This window comes from Lactuca sativa, chromosome 7 (assembly GCF_002870075.4).
Source record: "Lactuca sativa cultivar Salinas chromosome 7, Lsat_Salinas_v11, whole genome shotgun sequence".
Taxonomy (NCBI): Eukaryota; Viridiplantae; Streptophyta; class Magnoliopsida; order Asterales; family Asteraceae; genus Lactuca; species Lactuca sativa.
In genome coordinates, this window is record NC_056629.2 from 90,755,414 (window position 1) to 90,774,226 (window position 18,813).

Here is an 18,813-nt window from a genome sequence, read left to right on the forward strand (position 1 = left end):
CCCATACTACCTTCCACATCTATCCGTACTTTCCTCAAGTACTGCCTCGACTTCACCAAGTCACTTCTACTACTACCGATCTCTGCTGCTCTCATCCTAGGCTTGCCCTAGGGAATTCTCTGACTCCACCCAATCCAGTCCCCAGCTACTGAAGGCCTCCCTGTAATGCCAATTAGCCATTACCTGAATACCATCACATGTGATGAGGCTCAGATAATCCTTCGAGTAAAAGACTCGTCCCTACAACGGTTAGACTCAAACAAGAGCTGCGCAATAGGGCCAAATCCAGCACTCTGAGATTATTCAACCCTGATAACATGTGACGTGACGTATTCACCTAACGGCTAACTCCCATCACTTAGAGTCCTACAAAGCACAAAGCAAGAAGCATTCGGACACAGGTAACTACTCAAGCAAATCTATTCTCATAACGAGAAACTATACTAGCATGCAATTTGTAAGCTAATACTATCAGGCATAACCTAAACAGGCTATCCTACCGCTGTCTACTCAATACTAGTATGCAACTCTCATAAAGCTGATTCACATATAGCAGGCACATAAGGCATCCTCCTAGATCCTTAGCCCTATTTTAGCATGCTATTCTACTGAAACTGATAACTCATAACATAAACTCGTATGGCTAATTTGGGAGTACTTACTTGAGCTCGGCTGATCGCATGCACCACACCCCTTTTCTCTCTTCAAAGTCTGTTTCTTTCTAAAAATTTCTTTTCACTTTTATAAAACTCTTTTCTTTTGAAAACATTTTATCACTTCCTTAGTTTGAGTTCAGACACACCCGGAAGTGTGTCCAAATCCCTCAAACCAAGGCTCTGATACCAACTTGAAACATCCCAAAAATACGACCCAAAAATTTTGTTTTTAAATAATAATAAAAGTCATAACACTGAATGCCAAATAATAAAACCATACGTCAGATATCTCAAAAGCCATTATAAAAATGTCGTATCAAAAACTATATCAAATCACATCTAAATATCTGAACAAAACTTCCCAGGAATAAAGTTGAAGCTGTGGTAGGTGCAATGCTATCATCCCGAGCTCTTCCCTTTGCTTGCGGAAGTACCTGAAACCAAAACTGAAATTGTAAGCACGAAGCTTAGTGAGCTCCCCCAAACTACCACATACCATACAATGACATATAAAGCACATACTGGGCCTTGCCCACTGCATCGGACTGAAGTCCGGAAACTGCATCGGACTGGAGTCCGGAAACTGACCAAGGCCTTGCCCTCTGCATCAGACCGGAGTCCAAAAATGACTGGGACCTTGTCCCCTGCATCGGACCGAAGTCCGGAACTAACTGCATCGGACCGAAGTCCGGAATTGACAAGGTCCCCTGCATCGGACCGAAGTCCGAAACTGACTAAGCATAGCATAGCATAAACACAATTCAACTAGCATAAACACATATACTGCATACTGCATCGAACTGAAGTCCGGAACACATAACACATAAACATGCTTGAATCACAAAGACATCAAGCACCCTGAACTACTGCATCAGACCGAAGTCCGGAACTGACTGCTAACTAAACGGGATGGCATTGTGGCCGTAGACCCGTTCCTACTGGAAGGAAACTCACCTCGTGGTGCTGACTGCTGAACTCCTGAATGAGAAATCCCTAACTGCTGCTCCGGCTGCTTCCCAGCTATAATGGGAAATAAATACTAAATAAAAATAGGGATTCCTCTATGGGTAAAATGACCATTTTACCCCTACTATGGTGTGAGACACAACATGGCTCAACACCTTCATTCCTTCCAAGTCCATCTATGGCCCCACTATAGGCCCACTAATGGCCCAATTCGCTATATTGGGCCTAGAACCCTTTTATTGGGCCTTACCCAAGCCCAATACTAAATCCTTGGTCCTTAGCAACTGAATTCTGATGGTCCATAAAGGCCCAAGGACCCTAAGCCTGAAACCCAGCCCACACCGAGGCCCACCACTCGAAGCCCAAACTGGTAGCGTACGCGGGGCGTACACCAAGGTACGCTGAGCGTACTGGCTGCTAGCTTGTACGCGGTGCGTACTTCCTTGTACGCCCAGCGTACAGCTCTGTTAAGCCAACATCTCATTAAGTGCTCAATAATCCGATCCATAAGCTACAAATCTAGATCCTAATCTTAATCCATGACTTAAGCCATAAAGTTGCTTACTTGATGGCTTACAAGTCTCATAAAGGCTCAAACTTCCACAAATAACATTCTACTTACATGAAACCAAGTAGATCTCATGAATGGCTCCATATAAGCCACAAAGATCGAAACTTTACTGCTATGGGGACACTTGAGCTTCAAGGATAGCAATCCCAAGCTCCAAAAACGAAGTTGCAAGATAAAGGTCCTTCCTTTGGACCTAAATGGTCCACACTTCCAAAAACTCCTAGATATCAACTTACAAGAGGAAAGTTGAAAGCTTTATACCTCTTTTGAATGCCAAAAGAAAGGATGATCCCAGATCTATGAGCTCAAGGTGCTCAACTTCTTCTTCTTCCACTTCTCTTCTCCTCCTTCTTCACAAAAATAAGCTCAAAGATCAAACACACACAAACAAGGAGGAAAGGGGACGAACTAGGGTTTTTATGGAGTGAATGATAAGTGAGGAGTCCAAATAGGAGGCTATAATGGGGTTTAAATACGCCTCAACCCCTAAAATTAGGGTTTGCCACCTGGTCGCGTACGCTGGGCGTACCTTAAGGTACGCTGTGCGTACGCTTAGCCTCCCCGCGCTTCATTTAAGCAGTACGCCCAGCGTACAAGGGGGTTACGCCCCGCGTACGGCTTATGGGCTGCTTACCCTTCGGCCCAACTTGTTACACGAACGCTCTGCTTATTTCGGCTCCTTATTGTTGGGAACTGAAATGAATTGATCGCTCGGTTTATTTAGCTTATATTATTTAAAGGTGTAGGTTCGGCTGTATCTTTATACACTCAATTTTTTTCTCGACCGTTATTATTTTTTTTATTTCTAAGATGTTTTAGAGTTTTTTTTTTGTTTTTATTATTTTCCTTATTTATCAGAAACTACAAAATTTTAAAAAGATTTTGTTTTATTATTTTTTTGTTATTTTTTTCTTTTGTTTGTTTTTTTTTGTGTGTGGTTTGTTTCTCTCTTCTTCCTTTCTAGGTATCAAGTGCCAAGACATCTTATGAACTCGTGGAGGGGCAGGTATGTCAATTTTCACTATAAACTAGCTAGGTGTCCCTAGAAGTATGCTGCTGCATGTAGACTAAAGCCTCTTAAAACTTTGAGTGAGGCCTTAATGATTCGATTTATACCTATCGTTTCTTCCTAATTAGGCTGTTCCATTCACTCAAGTCCTGAGCTACCCCACTCTTCTCAAATGAGTCAAAAGTTTTCTGCTATGTCATTCTTTTAAAAGCAGGGGCACATTCAACTCTTTAACCACCTCATCTATATTCTCTATCTACTTTCGGTTCATCAATGTAACCCTTGAGACTCTCAAGAATTACCACTGAGGTTTATGGTTACACAAACTCTGGGTTTATGATCTTAGATGCGTACATTACGTGTTAAGTGAAACCTAAAATCCAACACCAATACTGAATTGACGGTGAATATTTATATTCAAGAACTCACTTGTTACCCAAAAGAAATCTCTTTTATTTTTCTTGCGATCTGTATGAAATTGTCTAACACCAAGACATTTCTTCCCAAAAGATCCAGTTTAGTTTTTGTTTTTGAGATTTCTATTCTAAGTTCTGTTATTTCCAACATATCCAACCTACTTGTTCAACAGACCACATCGGTCTCACAAGTACTTCTTCCAATGTTCGGTCTTATGTTAAGCATCGAAGTTCGGTTGAAGCTTAGACACACTCTAAAGCCTGTGATTAAAAAGAAGCATTTCAATGTTTCTTAACAAACATTTGATCGTATTCTCATGGGAAACCACACAAGCACTTCAAGTCTCTCTTGACTTTGAAGGAAGAGATTTGTGCCCGGGATCCTTAGCTTTATGTCACATTTGACATCACTCACATCCCATACACCTGTTTGCTTTATTTCTTATCTGTTGACACACTAATGCACGGAAATCTTTCTGATTTTCCAAAACTTTGTTTCTCTAAGAAGCCATAGGACTGTGCTATGAGGGAGGAACCCTTAGGTTTGCGGGACATTGGATTCAATCTAGCCAGAGGTTCTCCCTTTCAAGTAGCATAGAGAATTTGTCATTGAAAAGAGTAGAATCTTACGCCAAATGTCATAGATAAATATACTCAGTCGGGAGAATAACTAGCGCATGTCTCTAGTGATTTTTTAAGGGGGCCAGCTTACGGGCCATGCCTCTCTCTGACCTGATAACTAGTATTGCCTCCCCGCCCAACTCTATCAGTAGGCCCTTTCTTTTGCAATACTTAAAAAAGTCTCTCATGACCCAATTATTATTATAGCGTTCTCTACCATAGAATTCAGCCTTCGGGGTCAACTCGGCGGCTTCTATTAGGAAGGCGTTTTGGTCAAAGGGAGGAGCGTTAGCAAAGGAAGGAGGAAAGTGGAGGAGCTTTAGCGACGATGATAGCAACTATGATAGCGACGATGACGATAAAGGGAGAGCCCTTTGAGTTTGATCTTTCACTTCATTCAATCATAAAGAGCTCGATCATCAACTAATAGATATAAATTATAACACGAGGATCATCAACACATGTTATTTTCATTGCCCCCAAATATACAATACAAAAGCTATATATGCCCGCTACATTGCCCCCAAATATACAATACAAAAGTTATATATGCCCGATACAAGGCCAAAGGCTACGCACATATGGGCTATACAAGTGGACTATATCACAAATACATACTAATATTAATATTAGACTATCATGGTCGTTCTAATCATATTTTGGGTCTTGGACGAGAATGAAAAAAGACTTTTGAAATACATAAATTATTAATTTTTTTATAATAACTTAATAATTGAAAGAAAATTATTTATACTAGCTTCTAAATATAACATTTTTTATTACAAAATTATTAATGATATCTTCAAGATCGATATTGTCTAACGTACAATTAATAAAATCCATAAAAAGTTTGGCCCTTTTAAAAAATGGGTGATGAACAGTCGTCCCTATCGTCCACCTTCTAAGACGGGCCGAAAACTGTGTATATTTTTCCCATAGTTAATACATTTTAAAATTGTGAGAAACTAATCGTAGAGATACCAAAAGAGCAACTGGTTGGTTAAAGAAAAACAGAATACGTGTTTCACTTCTTAATATTGATAAAAATAAAATGTTGATTTCATGAAAATGTTGATTGTCGTAAAATACCTATTTCGTGAAATAATACATTGAATTCAAGTGTCTGTGCATTTGTATAAAATAAGAAATACAAATAGGAATCTCACAGATTAAAAAATTTGACGAACTATTTGTGAAAACACGTTCTTTCGGAATAAGTCGAATCTCAAAATAAAAGTCATTAGACAATTATTGTCTTAAAATCAAGCAAGGTGAAGTAATTTTAGACAAGTGAAATATTTTATTCGGGTAAGGGCTTGTTGGGATTTTTCTTACTAATTTCGGTAGATCTTCCTCGCTTGCTTCTAGAGTTCTAGTCAAGCCGTAATTTTAATTGGGCCGATGTGTCTGACAAACTTTTAATGGGTTAGATATTTATCAATGAACCCAATAGCTGGTCTGGTCCATAAATTACTCAATCCGTCGAGTGCACATCCAAGCTGGGGAGAAAAAAAAAAAGATGAAAACCAAAAAAGAATCGGACCGGTTAATACAAAAACCAATTTATTCAAACCCGGATCAGTTTGGTCAAGTTGTACCAGTTTGGGAATATGTACCTTGCAAGTAGATTCTTAAAGACATTTCTTGAATATGGTATATATTTAGTTTTAAATTTGTTGTTGATTGTAGGATTTTGATGTAATCAAGTAGTTTTTTGAGTTCAAAAAATGACAAATTATACAAAAGAAGCTAACTTTTTATAAAAAATTATTTTTGACACCGTGTTATTATTATTATTGTTTTTTTTAACAAATATTATACTAACTTTTCACTAAAGTTCGATGACATGTGTTGATGTGTCAGTCTTTGATGACCTGACACTGACATGACATAATGAAATAAATTATTATATTTTGTGTAATTTTCCTTTAATGTAACATAATAATCAAGATTTGTTGGAGGGTTAGACACCTTTTGTGGGCAAGATTTAGAAGGAAAACAAAATAATAAAATTTAAATCTACATGTTTAGGGCATTAATCTCATTGCTATTAGTTTGCATTACTATCTTCATCTCGTGGATTTTCGTTTATAATTTTAATTTTAATTGACTATGATCTATAAATCTCGCATGTAGCTTGTAAATTTATCTACCTTATTTCATTTATGTTTTCAGTGCAATTGTCAAGTCTCTAGTCGAATTGTTCCAATCATGAAGTCTGACTATGCTATTGCTCGTGAGCACTTCAATAATTTTATGTTTTCATGTCCCTCTTTGTTGGGGTTTGATCTTCAAGTTAAAGATGAGCGTTATGGTGTTGCTTCGACGTTTAATTTGTCAAATTGGTTCTATTTGATGTCAATAGAGTTTTATTTCAAATTCTCATCGTTGTATAAGAATGTTAATGTGACTTTTTTCATAGACGCACTTGTACATATGAACAGGTTCTTCTAGTTTGTTGTCCATCAGCTATCATTGGTTTGGTAATTGTATCTTTTTTCAAAATAAAAAGTTCTAATTATTTGTTCGTTACGGATTTATCATAGCAATTGATGACTAGATTTTGTATCTTTAAATGGTGGTCACTAGAACTTTGTCTTAATATTCGGCTTGTCACGAAATCCACAACTTGAAACAACACTTATTTCATATAATATTTCATTTTGTCCAATAAGTTTAGGGTATCCATAATACATTGAATTATTTAGAGTTCAATGGTTAGCACACAAAAAACATTCTATAATGCATTGCACTAGCTTAGGGCATCCCACATTAGCATCAAGGATGTGGTAGATTGGAATGCAAACTAATAGCATTGAGATAGGCCAAATTTGTCATGTTGTTTTGCTTCAAAAGTTTTCCAACAAAATGTTTCTAATAAGTCTTGATTATTATGTTAAAATAAGGGCAAATTGCACAAAGAACACTAAGTTTTTTTTCCAAAAAATTCGATTTTGACAATTTTTTTTTTTAAAATTTTGACATCTAGAAAGTAATGTCACTAAAACGTGTCAAGTTATCATTTCATACCAATGCCACATCACTAAATACTACACATCATGATGATACAATAGCTGACCATTATGTTGACTAGTCAAACGATCAATATTAAAACAAATTAAAAAATAGTATCAAAATTGAATTTTTGTGAAAACTTATAATAAGCATTTTTTTTTAAAATTCAATATTTGAATTTTTTTCATAATCGGTTTGGATTTTATCCAAAATTTGTTTTCTGACTAATCATTCGAATTTTATTAATATATGAGAATCTAGAAAAAGGAAAATGACTTATTAAGGTAAGTAACTATTTTGTATGTTCACATCTAAGGTAAAATTGGTTTTTTTTGTACTCATTTTCCCAAATAACTTGTTGCATAAGTTCAAAAATACCCATTATTACCGACAAACATAAATTTTTGTCGGTTACATCGATTGACGTCAACTAAAATGTATTACGTGGATTTGTACATGGCTATTACACCCCTTCCTCAATTAATTAGGTTCGCTGCTCTAAAAACACTTCGATTAACAGTTTAGGAGAAATCAATACAACAAATCGAATATTAGGGTTTGCAATTGACGGTTCGAGTAGAAGTCGACTGTAACATGGCATCCCAACCATCTACAGGTATGTATGCACCCGTAGATTTTCATTACAGGGGGCATTTAAACCAAAGTTGTTGGTAAACTTTGACCAGGTAAAAAACAGTCCGTGAGGTGGATTTACATATAAAGAATTTCTTTTGTGGCTTACAAAATTAACCGAAAGAGACTGTGATAATGTCTACTACTGTAATAGAAAGGAAAAGCTTGGCTGAGAGTATTAGAAGAATCTATAGTGATGCTGATTATTGAGAGTTTGTGGAAGTTATTTATAATCTTGGGAGTGAGTTGGATGTGTACATTGAACACCAAAATGAACCAATTCTTGACTGGCCTGATAACGAAGTATTAGAAGATGATATAAGTGATGATAATGAGTATGACTTGGATAATGAATATGATAAGGACTTAGAAATTTCTGATACTATGAAATATGAACATGTATGTGATGAAGAGGTTTATACTTGTAACAAAACTATTGGTGACAAATTTTTGAACAAGCTTCCAGGTGATATAAGTGATGATGATGATGCCAACAATGGAAAAGGTATAGAGGTTAGGTTCCCTGTCCATGAGGAGAACCAATAGTAGGATCAAATGGTGCCCGTTGTAGGTATGAAGTTTTCTAACCCAACAGAATTGAAACTATGTCTTACCAATTATGCAATCAAGAATGGGTATGATTTATGGTATGAAAAAATTTACAATCAGATGTTATTGATTAAATATTGTAAATTTAAGAAGAATAAACAGAATAAAGGTTATCCCTTTAGGTTGTGGGCTACCTGGATGTCCTCTGAAAAGTTATTCCATATTAAATCTTTAAATGATAGCTATAACTGTTCAAGAGCCTTTCAGTTTGGGTCCATTGTTACCTATAAATGGATAGGAACTCATTTCATGCTTCAGATACTTAACAAACCAAACACGAGTATAAGGAAATTAAAAGCTAAAATCAACAAGAAATTTAATTTAATTTCAAATGTTGGACAATGCTGAAATGATAGGAAGTATGCATTTCAGGAGATAGAGGGTTCTTTAAAAGATCATTATGCCAAAACATGAAGTTATGGGGAGGAGATAAAAAGGACTAACCCTGGATTAATAGTGAAGATGGATGTAGATGTCATGCCTGATGGAACCATTTACATCTCAAAGTTTTTATGTATGTTTAAAGGGTTTGAAGGATGAATGGATAAAGGGTTGTAGGAGGGTAATTGGACTAGATCGTTGCTTCTTAAATGGCATATGTAGAGGGCAGTTACTTTCTGTTATAGGTAGAGATGTAAACAACCATATATACTCTACTGTTTGAGTTGTGGTTGTATTGGAAAGTAAAGAAACATGGAAGTGGTTTGTTGACCTTTTGATTGATGACCTTGGAATGGAAGTCAGGCATTGACTAACCTTAATATCATACCAAGACAAAGTAATCAATTTATTTTCTCTCTATCTAAGTACTACTTAATTTCTTTAAGCTTATGTTTTTTGTCTAATGCTAACAAGGATTACTTGAGGCTACGAAAGAAAGGGTTCCATCAATAGAGCATAGGAAATTAGCTAGGCATATATGTACTAACTTCATGAAAAGATTTTATGGCCAACAGTTTAGGAAGCTTTTATGGTAAGTTGTTGTAGCTACTACCTAGGCAAAATTTGAGCAACATATGAATGAAATCCAGAAATTAGAACCACTGTCTTATGATCATCTGATCGAAAGGGACCCTAAAACTTAGAGTAAAGCATTTTTTAAGAATGATAGGGCTTGTGATACATATGAAAATCGTGTATCTGAGAGTTTTAACTCAGTCATTGAAGTTGCTAGGAAGAGACCACTAATAACCATGTTAGAAGAAATTCGAATTTATGTGATGAAGAGGTTTTTTAAACTGAATAGAAAGGGATAATCTTGGGAAATAACCATATGTCCTTCCATTAGAATGAAGTTGGCCAACCTTAAGGAACATCAAAGGTAAGTGGTTTAATTTGTATGTCCTTCAATATGTAAGTCCTTATATGTATGCCATTCATTATGTGTATGTGGACAACTTTTGGAAAGTTGTACCATCAGGTTATCAACAATTTGAAGCGAGGCTTAGGTATGATGCATATGTTGTAGACCTTGGTAATAGGACATGTGGATATAGAGGTTGGCAGTTAACTAGATACCCTTGTGTGCATGCATATGCTTGCATTTCAAGCCTCAACAAGGATGTAGAGGACTATGTATCACCATGCTTTACCACATCAATGTTCTTAACTTGTTACAAATATACCATTAAGCCACTCAATGGTAGTGATATGTGGCCTCATGTAGATTCCATCAAGCCATTGCCACCTAAAAGGAAAAGGCTACTAGGAAGACCATCAACAAAAAGAAAAAGGGATCGGCCTAAGAGCAAAAATCCGGGAAGAAAGCATTCAATCACAAAAGTAGGCATGGTGATGAGTGTTGAAGAAAGAAAGTGAACCGCTTTGACAATCCGAAGTCTCCACCTAAACCGTAATTAGCTACCAAACCGCAATTATCTTTATTCATCCATAGTGTCCATCCGCAACAAAGACTTAGCATTTTAAGTTATCTATTTACAGTTATTGTCTAGTGTGCCTTGCATGGACACTTCTTTCAGAATTTTAGTCTTTGTTTATTTCTCATGTATGTTCTTGGAACTCTATAAATAGAGTGCTCCGCTTCTGAATGAATACACATCTCTTACCTCTCAATTACATCTCTATTCTCTCTGAATTCATATCTTCTCTAAGATCTTGCTAAAATCACTATCTAACGTATTAAGATCTAAGTCTCCTTCAAATCAAGTCCTTGTGACTTCAATCAATTTAAACTGATTGCATCTACTAACTTGTGTTTGTCTGCAAACCTTCTTAAGAATCAGTTTGGTGTTTATTTGATATATAACTTGTCATTTATATTTCCTTACTTTTCTGCATCTTAATATTCCGCAACTAACTCTAACATTTCTAACTTATTATTGTTGAGCTTTATGATCATTTGAGATAAACTTTATTTCGCAATATATAACTTGTTATAACATTTGTTCAAGTGTGTTTCTCAAGTTTTTTCTCTAAACAATTGGTATCAGAGCCAAAGTGGTTACTTTTTAAACAAAACTCTGATTTTGAAAAGCCTTCTATACCACTAAAGCTCTTTTTCTCACAAAAATATCTAAACAAAAAAAACAAGGAAATATGTCACAAGCTTTATCTCTTAATGTTTCCAACAGTGTTGGCAGTTCTTATCGAGCCTCAATACTTGTTGCAAGTGAGCATCACCATTGGTCACAAAGGATGGAGAGGTATCTAAAAAGATTTGGAAGACATGTATGGAGATCCGTAGAAGAAGGACCTAATGTCCCTATTCTCACTCCAGTTCAAGCTGATAGTGCTTAAGCCAGACTTGGTGGAGGTTAAGCCGCAATGAACCGTCCTACTAAGGATGATTTTGAAAAAATGGAAGGTGATGCTATTTCTTTTTATGAGATCTCATGTGGAGTGGCCCCAGACAACTTTGATATCATAATCAACTACAAATCAGTCAAAAAAATTTGGGATGTTCTAAAAAATCTGTATGAAGGCTCTGAGCAAGCTCAAGACAAGAAACTCACCACCACACTCAACGAGTTTAATAGCTTTAAAGCTCATCCTGGTGAGAGTCTTGAGGACTCCTTCAAAAGATTCAAACTTATTGTCACCAAGTTATCGAATGCTGGCACTGTCCGAAGCAACCATGAAACCAATCTCCTGTTTCACAATGGTTTGGTAAAACATGGGACTACAGCGAAAATGATAGTCCAAGGTGATAGGAAGATTCACTCACTATCTCTTTTCAAACTATATGGATAACTCCAAGCACAAGAATCAACCGAACTCAAAGATTGTGCAGACTTCGGAGGTCCGCTTGCTCTTATTGCTCAAACTCCGTAGAGCATAACTCCTTAACCTTACTCTCACTCATATGACAACCCACCGCAGTACTACGAAGCTGACACAGAGTACGATGATGAAGAGGAATTCCAAAATGCAGTTGCTCTTATTAGCCAAGAGTTCAACCGACTACCACCAACCTCCTTTTACAAAAATCAACATTTCACCAAACCTCCCTTTAACCAAAACTTCAACCCATAAAACAATCAACCTCGATTCCCCAAACACCCTCACCAATCTCCACAACCTCTGAACACTCATCAAGCCAATGAGTTACCATAACCTGCCAAGCCAACTGACTCTGGCCCCTCAACCGAAGTTAAAGATGTTGTCATTTTTCACAAGTGCAACAAAGAAAACCACTTTGCTAAAGCATGTAAAGCCAATATGGTGAAGGACAAAGCTTTTTATCTCAGAATGGCACAAGAGATGGATGAAAAGGAAAAGAGAAGGGAATATGTGGCCTAGGTGAAGAGGGTCCATTAAGTATGGTCATCAGGGGATGAGGATGAAGACTTCAACATCAAGGGCAAGGGAAAAATCTGTATGCTGGCAACTGCTGATGAAAATCTAAGCATTGTCGAACAGGTAAAACTTATGATTCAAACTCTTAATTATAGCATGCATGATTGTCAACCCTTCTTAGACAACCTTAATGAAACTTGTGTTGCTGTCCTTTCAGACTATAACAAGGCCCTAGATGAGAAGAACATAACGTCCCAAGAAATGTTCCACGTAAGAGGACGAATAGAAGATAAAAGACTCAAAGTGGCCATGTTAGAAAGGGACTTAGTGTTAGAAAAGGCTGCAAGAATGTTATGTGAAACCCAATTAGTAATAGTTTTAAATCAGAGGGATCTAGCATAAAAAGAAAATGTACGTTTGAATTTGTTAATCGAAAAATTGTTTAATGAAAGCGAAGCCATTGAAAATATTGTGAATAACGGAACCGTTGACAATACGTACAATTAGGGTTGGTCCAATAGGTACTCCACTGCAAAGGATCCATCACTCTGATTTAACAAATACCGTCCCTATGTCCCTGCAGATAGAGAGTTTCATTTTCCAGACAATGACAAAACATTTCCCAAAGACATTAGAGCCCACTTCGGTAGACTTTATAACCTAAGCAATAATTGTGTCATCGAGGAAATTCTTCCTAAAACCTCGGATCATCCATGTGATCAAGTTCCCAACACTAGTACATCCCAATTCTCAAGCCTCTTCAGATGTTGATGAACAAATACTTATGGAAGGACCCGAAGTTCTTGAGAACTGTCCAAATTTATCCTCAGACCGCAGTCCCTCTCACTACAGTCTCGGACAAAAGTCTACTCAATTACCTTCCATAAGGTGTCCCAATAAGGAACCATTCCTGAGTTACTCTGTGGTAGTCCAATCTTCTTTACCACAGACCACAGTCAAGAGCACCGTGAGCATTCAACCCATTCTCCATGAGTTACCCACAGAGAATTTTGAATATGGTGAATGCTCTTAGAGTCCTGAATGCTCTAGTTCAGATGAATCAAGTCCACATTTTCAAAAACAATCAAAGCCTTCCAAGAAACCGCAGTTGAACGCTTCAGACTGCGGTTCTCCAAAAACTCATGCAAAACAGGCTTGCAAAGAGGAACTTAGATCCCGTGGTAAAAAGCGGGAAAATGATTTCAAAAACAAAACTCTCACACAAACCAATGTTTCAAATTAAAATCTTGATAAATCTATTTCAAAGCAAAAAGGTCTTGAAAAAATTGTTTCTACCAATTGTGTTTCCAAAGGCACTACAGTCAAGGTTTCTGACAAAAGGGATTGTATAGTAATTTTTTCTAACTCTTCTGAAAAATCCCAAAAGAATGTCAAACCTTTTCAAAGATATCGTTTTCAAAACTATTCCTTGGATGATTCAAAATAGAAAGGAATTTTACCGACTCCCACATTTGTAAAGTCACGTCAGTTCGTCAAAAGGACAAAACCTAGGAGGAAGTCAAATGCCCAAAAATTTCAAATCCCAAGGGCAAATCAGTTAAGTATCACTCTCGGTTTGGTCACAAGCCTCACACCACACCCTCCGGACCGCCGACCAAGTACAGTGTCTGGCTTAATGAGAAAAATCTTAACTTTGGATTTTATCATCTGAAAAGTCCATATCAAGTTCAACCTCGTAATTCTCCAAAACTTCGTAATCATTCGAAACACCGTAATCCTCCAAAACCTCATAACAATCTAAAATTTCACAAACACCCATGTCTAGGCCTCAAGGTTGACATGAAACCTCTTCCTGAACCTTGTATTCATGCATCTAGTCAGAAAAGTTATAGTTTGTCCCCGGGCTCTAAACACGTTTAGGTGCCCAAACTAACCCATTGATTTTTTAGGCTTTGTGCAAGGAGGAACAAGAAGAGGAGTGACTGATTGATAGTGCCTGCTCCTTGCACATGACCGGAAGGTTAGAATACCTTCGGGATTTCAGGCCTATATGTAATGGAGGACATCTTGTTGGAATAGTGTCTAAGGCTGCAACTATATTAGGCAAGTATTTGACACGGTTATGCATGGTCCTTTTGGGTTGCCTTCACCATAGCAACTTGATAGGATGATTTATTGAGAGAGAGTAAATATTATTAATATATTATGGGAATAATATAAAGAATAATATATTGTTATTTGATTAATATAAGTCATAGAATTAATTGGAATTAATTTGGTGACTTAAAGAAGTTAATTAAATAAAGGGGTATAAACTGTCAATTGTTTGATAGTTAAGCTTTAGACTATAAATCCTTATAGATATATAGGGGACGGATTCTAGAAGTTAGGATAGCTTCAAAATCGTCCAATGAGTTATCTAAGGAAAGGATTTGGATAGCCTTAAGAGAAGATTATCCAATTAGGGTTTAGGTTGTAACCCTTAAGGAATCTACAAGTATAAATAGACCCCATGGGCAAGGGAAATTGGCACCTCACTAAAAGAAAGAGAACCCTGGCCGATTTCCTCCCCTCTCCTCTCTCCTAAATCATCTTCCTTGCTATTGGTGTTTGTAAGCCATTAGAGGAGTGACAATTGTGACTCTAGAAGCTCCAAGACTACAAGATCAACAAGGAATTCAAAGGTATGGTTCTAGATCTGTTTCAATGTTGTTATTTAACCTAATTAGCCATTAGAAGTCTTGGATTCAAAGCATGTTTAATTAGAAAGCCTAGATGCAAGCATTAGGGTTTTGCATGCACACATAGGAAAGTTCTTATGGCTAAAACCCATCAGTGGTATCAGAGCCTAGTTTGGTTTTCTTTAAATTGTTGCTTGATTAACTGAAACAAACCTGCAAAATTTGATTTTTTGGTTTTTGAGTCGCAAACTCGATGAGTCCCATGGTGGACTCGACGAGTTGGCCTAACTCGACGAGTTCAAGCGTCAGGAAAGGCCAGATTCGGGATTTTTTCATACTTATCTTATGGAAACTTACCTTAATCATAATAGATCAATCCTAATCTGATTTTTTGATATATATGACTGTTATCTTGATCTAATTAAAGATATTTATCAACTAATAAAATATTTAATTTCCTTATATGATAATTAATTAATTATTTTGGTAATTATCTTTCAAAGAAATCTTGAATAAAATCAAATATAGATAATTAGGATATTAATTGTTAATTGGAATTATTTGTTATTTGATCCTCTATGTTTTAAATGTTTAAAACTTGCCCTCAAGTTTTGAAATTTATATTTGTGATTAAAAGTTTTAATTTAGACAACTTAAATTTCAAAACCCTAGATTTTAAAAGGTTTAAAATACAACCCTATACTAATATGATATTACTAGAATAATATATATATGTATAACTAAATGCTAGTCTTACCGTTAGTAGGCCTCATTCACGAAGCCGATCTATAAGGTGGGTATAAGGTTGCGGCCTATAAAATGGCGCTTAATGGGTGTACACTCACACCCACCGCTTGCTTGATTGGTGGAGGGTCGTTAACCGAACGGGTAGGATAGGGCAACCTCATCCTCTCATTAAAAGTATAATAAGTAATACAAAGTAACTACACCTTTTTAAAAATTTCCCAATCTTAGTTACTTAGGAAAAGTGAATTGATGCAATCCCATGAAATTACACTTTGCACCCTTGCTAAGAAGTTAGTGGAGCGTGTGTAGTTTACCGGCACACTAATTGATTCTAAGCAAAGGTGGCAAAGGGTGATTCATTGTTTATCATAGTTCGATGGAGCGTGTGTGGTTTACCGGCACATCGAATAGGTGATCGTTACAATGAAGGCACCATGTGAATTTGCATGGTAATTCACACCCACTTTGTGATCCTCGGCATCCCAGTCACAAACAAGAAGGGCATATCGAGATTTAAACATGCCATTGAATAGTTTCAATGAATCTCATCCGAACCTAGGAATTCTCAATACACTTAGGACTAATAGTTAAGTTTTGTGATGGAGAATTAGTGAATCGTCATTCACTTACCTTCAATTTATTTGCATATTAGATTACGGCATCCCTTTTCTAGTATGTAGATGTTATTGTTGGATCCTAGCCCTAATTTTCTTATTGGGTGATAATTAGGGATTCTTATTCTAATCTATCTTTGTCCTTTCTATTTGTAGATGTCGAACGCTAACAACGCTGCTGCTAGTTCTTTCACGTTGATGAGCCTTTGCCAAAAGGTCACCTTCGATGGAACGAACTTTAGCGAATGGATAAGATACATTCGCACCATTGCTCGCTATGAGGATAAGGAGTATGTCCTCGATGAGAAGCTCGAGAAAATCAACCCCGAAATCGCTACTCCGGCCGAAATCACCGCTTTTGAAACTCATGAGCGAGATGCAACGAAGGTACATTGCATCATGATTGCCACCATGAACTCCTAATTCCAAAAGTCCTACGAGGACATGTACCCGTATGAGATGCACCAAGACTTATTGGAGAGATACCACCAGAACGCGAGACAAGAGCGTTATGAGATTTTCACTAACATGATTTCCGCTAAGATGGGTCATGGAGAATCTCTTACCGTGCACTTGCAAAAGATGCAAAGGTATGTCGACCGCCTTCGCAAGTTAAATGTTGACTTTGGAGAAGACTTGGCGATCGACATGGTGCTTCACTCTTTGCCTCCGATGTACAACCAATTTAGGATGACCTACCACATGAACAAAGAAGAGGTCACCCTAAGCAAACTCCAAGGTCTCTTGAGGGTTGCTGAGAGCAACTTCAAAGACAAGTCTGTTGCACTGACTCCCAATCCGCCTGCTGCTCCTGTCTTGGCTATTGGTCAAGGAAAGGGAAAGAAGAGGAAGGCTTCATCGAAAAACTATCACAAGGTCAAAGCCCGAGATGGTGCCTCTTCTAGTGGGACCAAAGTTGATCCCGCTAAGCCCTGCCCTAACCCGAAGGAGGCAGAGTGCCACCACTGCCACAAGATAGGACATTGGAAGAGAAGCTGCCCAGAATACCTGCAAACAATCAAAAAAGGAAAGATCAAGCCATCTTTCACAGGTATATACACAATTAAATCTAACGATTCTAATCATGCTATTTCTTGGGTTCTTGATACCGGTTGTGGTTACCACATTTGTTCTAATGTGCAGGGACTAAGAAGAAGTAGGGATGTGGAGCAAGGAAGGATCAATCTAGTCATGGGGAACAGAAGATCGTCGCCTGTAACCAATATTGGAGTCTATTCTTTAGTGCTTAGGAATAATTTGTGTTTAGATTTGAACAATTGTTGCTATTCGCCAGAAATGGCCAGAAACATCATTTCATTTCATGGTTTATATAGACAAGGATTTAGATTTTCTTTTAATAATGAGAATGGTTCTATTTTGGCTTATCAAAATGGTGTCTTTTACTTTGAAGCTATACCATGTAATGGAATATATGAAACTGTTATGATTGTTGATAACTTAGGAAATGATGTTTTGAATATAGATTCTTCCACTAGTATAGATAAGCATCCTTGTGGCATTGTCGTCTTGGACATGTCAACAAAAAACGCATAGCCCAAATCCAAAAGGATGGAGTGTTGGCGTCATTCGACCTTATGGAAGATGACACATGCGAGTCTTGTTTACTTGGAAAGATGACTAAGTCACCCTTCACGAGTACATGTGAAAGGGGTGAAGGTCTATTGGACCTAATACATACCGATGTATGTGGACCGTTTAGATCAACCACGAAGGATGGGAACCACTTCTATGTGACCTTTACCGATGATTATAATAGATATGGGTATATCTATTTAATCAAGCAAAAGTCAGAAACCTTTGAAAAGTTCAAAGAGTTCAAGAATGAAGTGGAGAGTCAATTGGGCAGGAAAATCAAGATGCTTCGATCCGATCGAGGAGGAGAGTACCTAAGTCTTGAATTCCACGAATATCTCAAGGAGTGTGGAATAGTTTCGCAATTAACGCCTCCTAGGACACCGCAGTTGAATGGTGTGGCAGAAAGGCGTAATCGAACCTTATTGGATATGGTTCGCTCTATGATGAGTCATGCTTCACTACCTATCTCTTTTTGGGGGTATGCCTTAGAGATTGCCGCCCATATCCTTAACCGAGTCCCTACTAAGAAGGTTGCCAAAACACCTCACGAGATGTGGACAGGGAAAGCTCCCTCGTTGGCACATATCAAGGTTTGGGGTTGCGAGGCTTTCGTAAGACGAGATACTCACGACAAGCTTGAACCTCGAAGTGAGCGATGTATTTTCATCGGCTACCCGCAGACATCCTTTAGATATCTCTTCTATAGACCGAAGGACAATGTTGTCTTCGTTGCGAGGAGAGGAGTTTTCCGAGAGCGAGAACTCATAAGCCAAGGAGACAGTGGGAGGCAAATCAAACTTGAAGAGATTCAAGAGTGGATAGATGAAGGAACCTCTACCCCTGGCACTCAACCCGAGGAGGAAACTCCGGTTGAACCAATTGACGAATCCTTACCTCTTAGACGTTCCGATAGAGTTAGAGTTCATCCCCAGTTTTATGGTTTTCATATTACTACCGAAGGG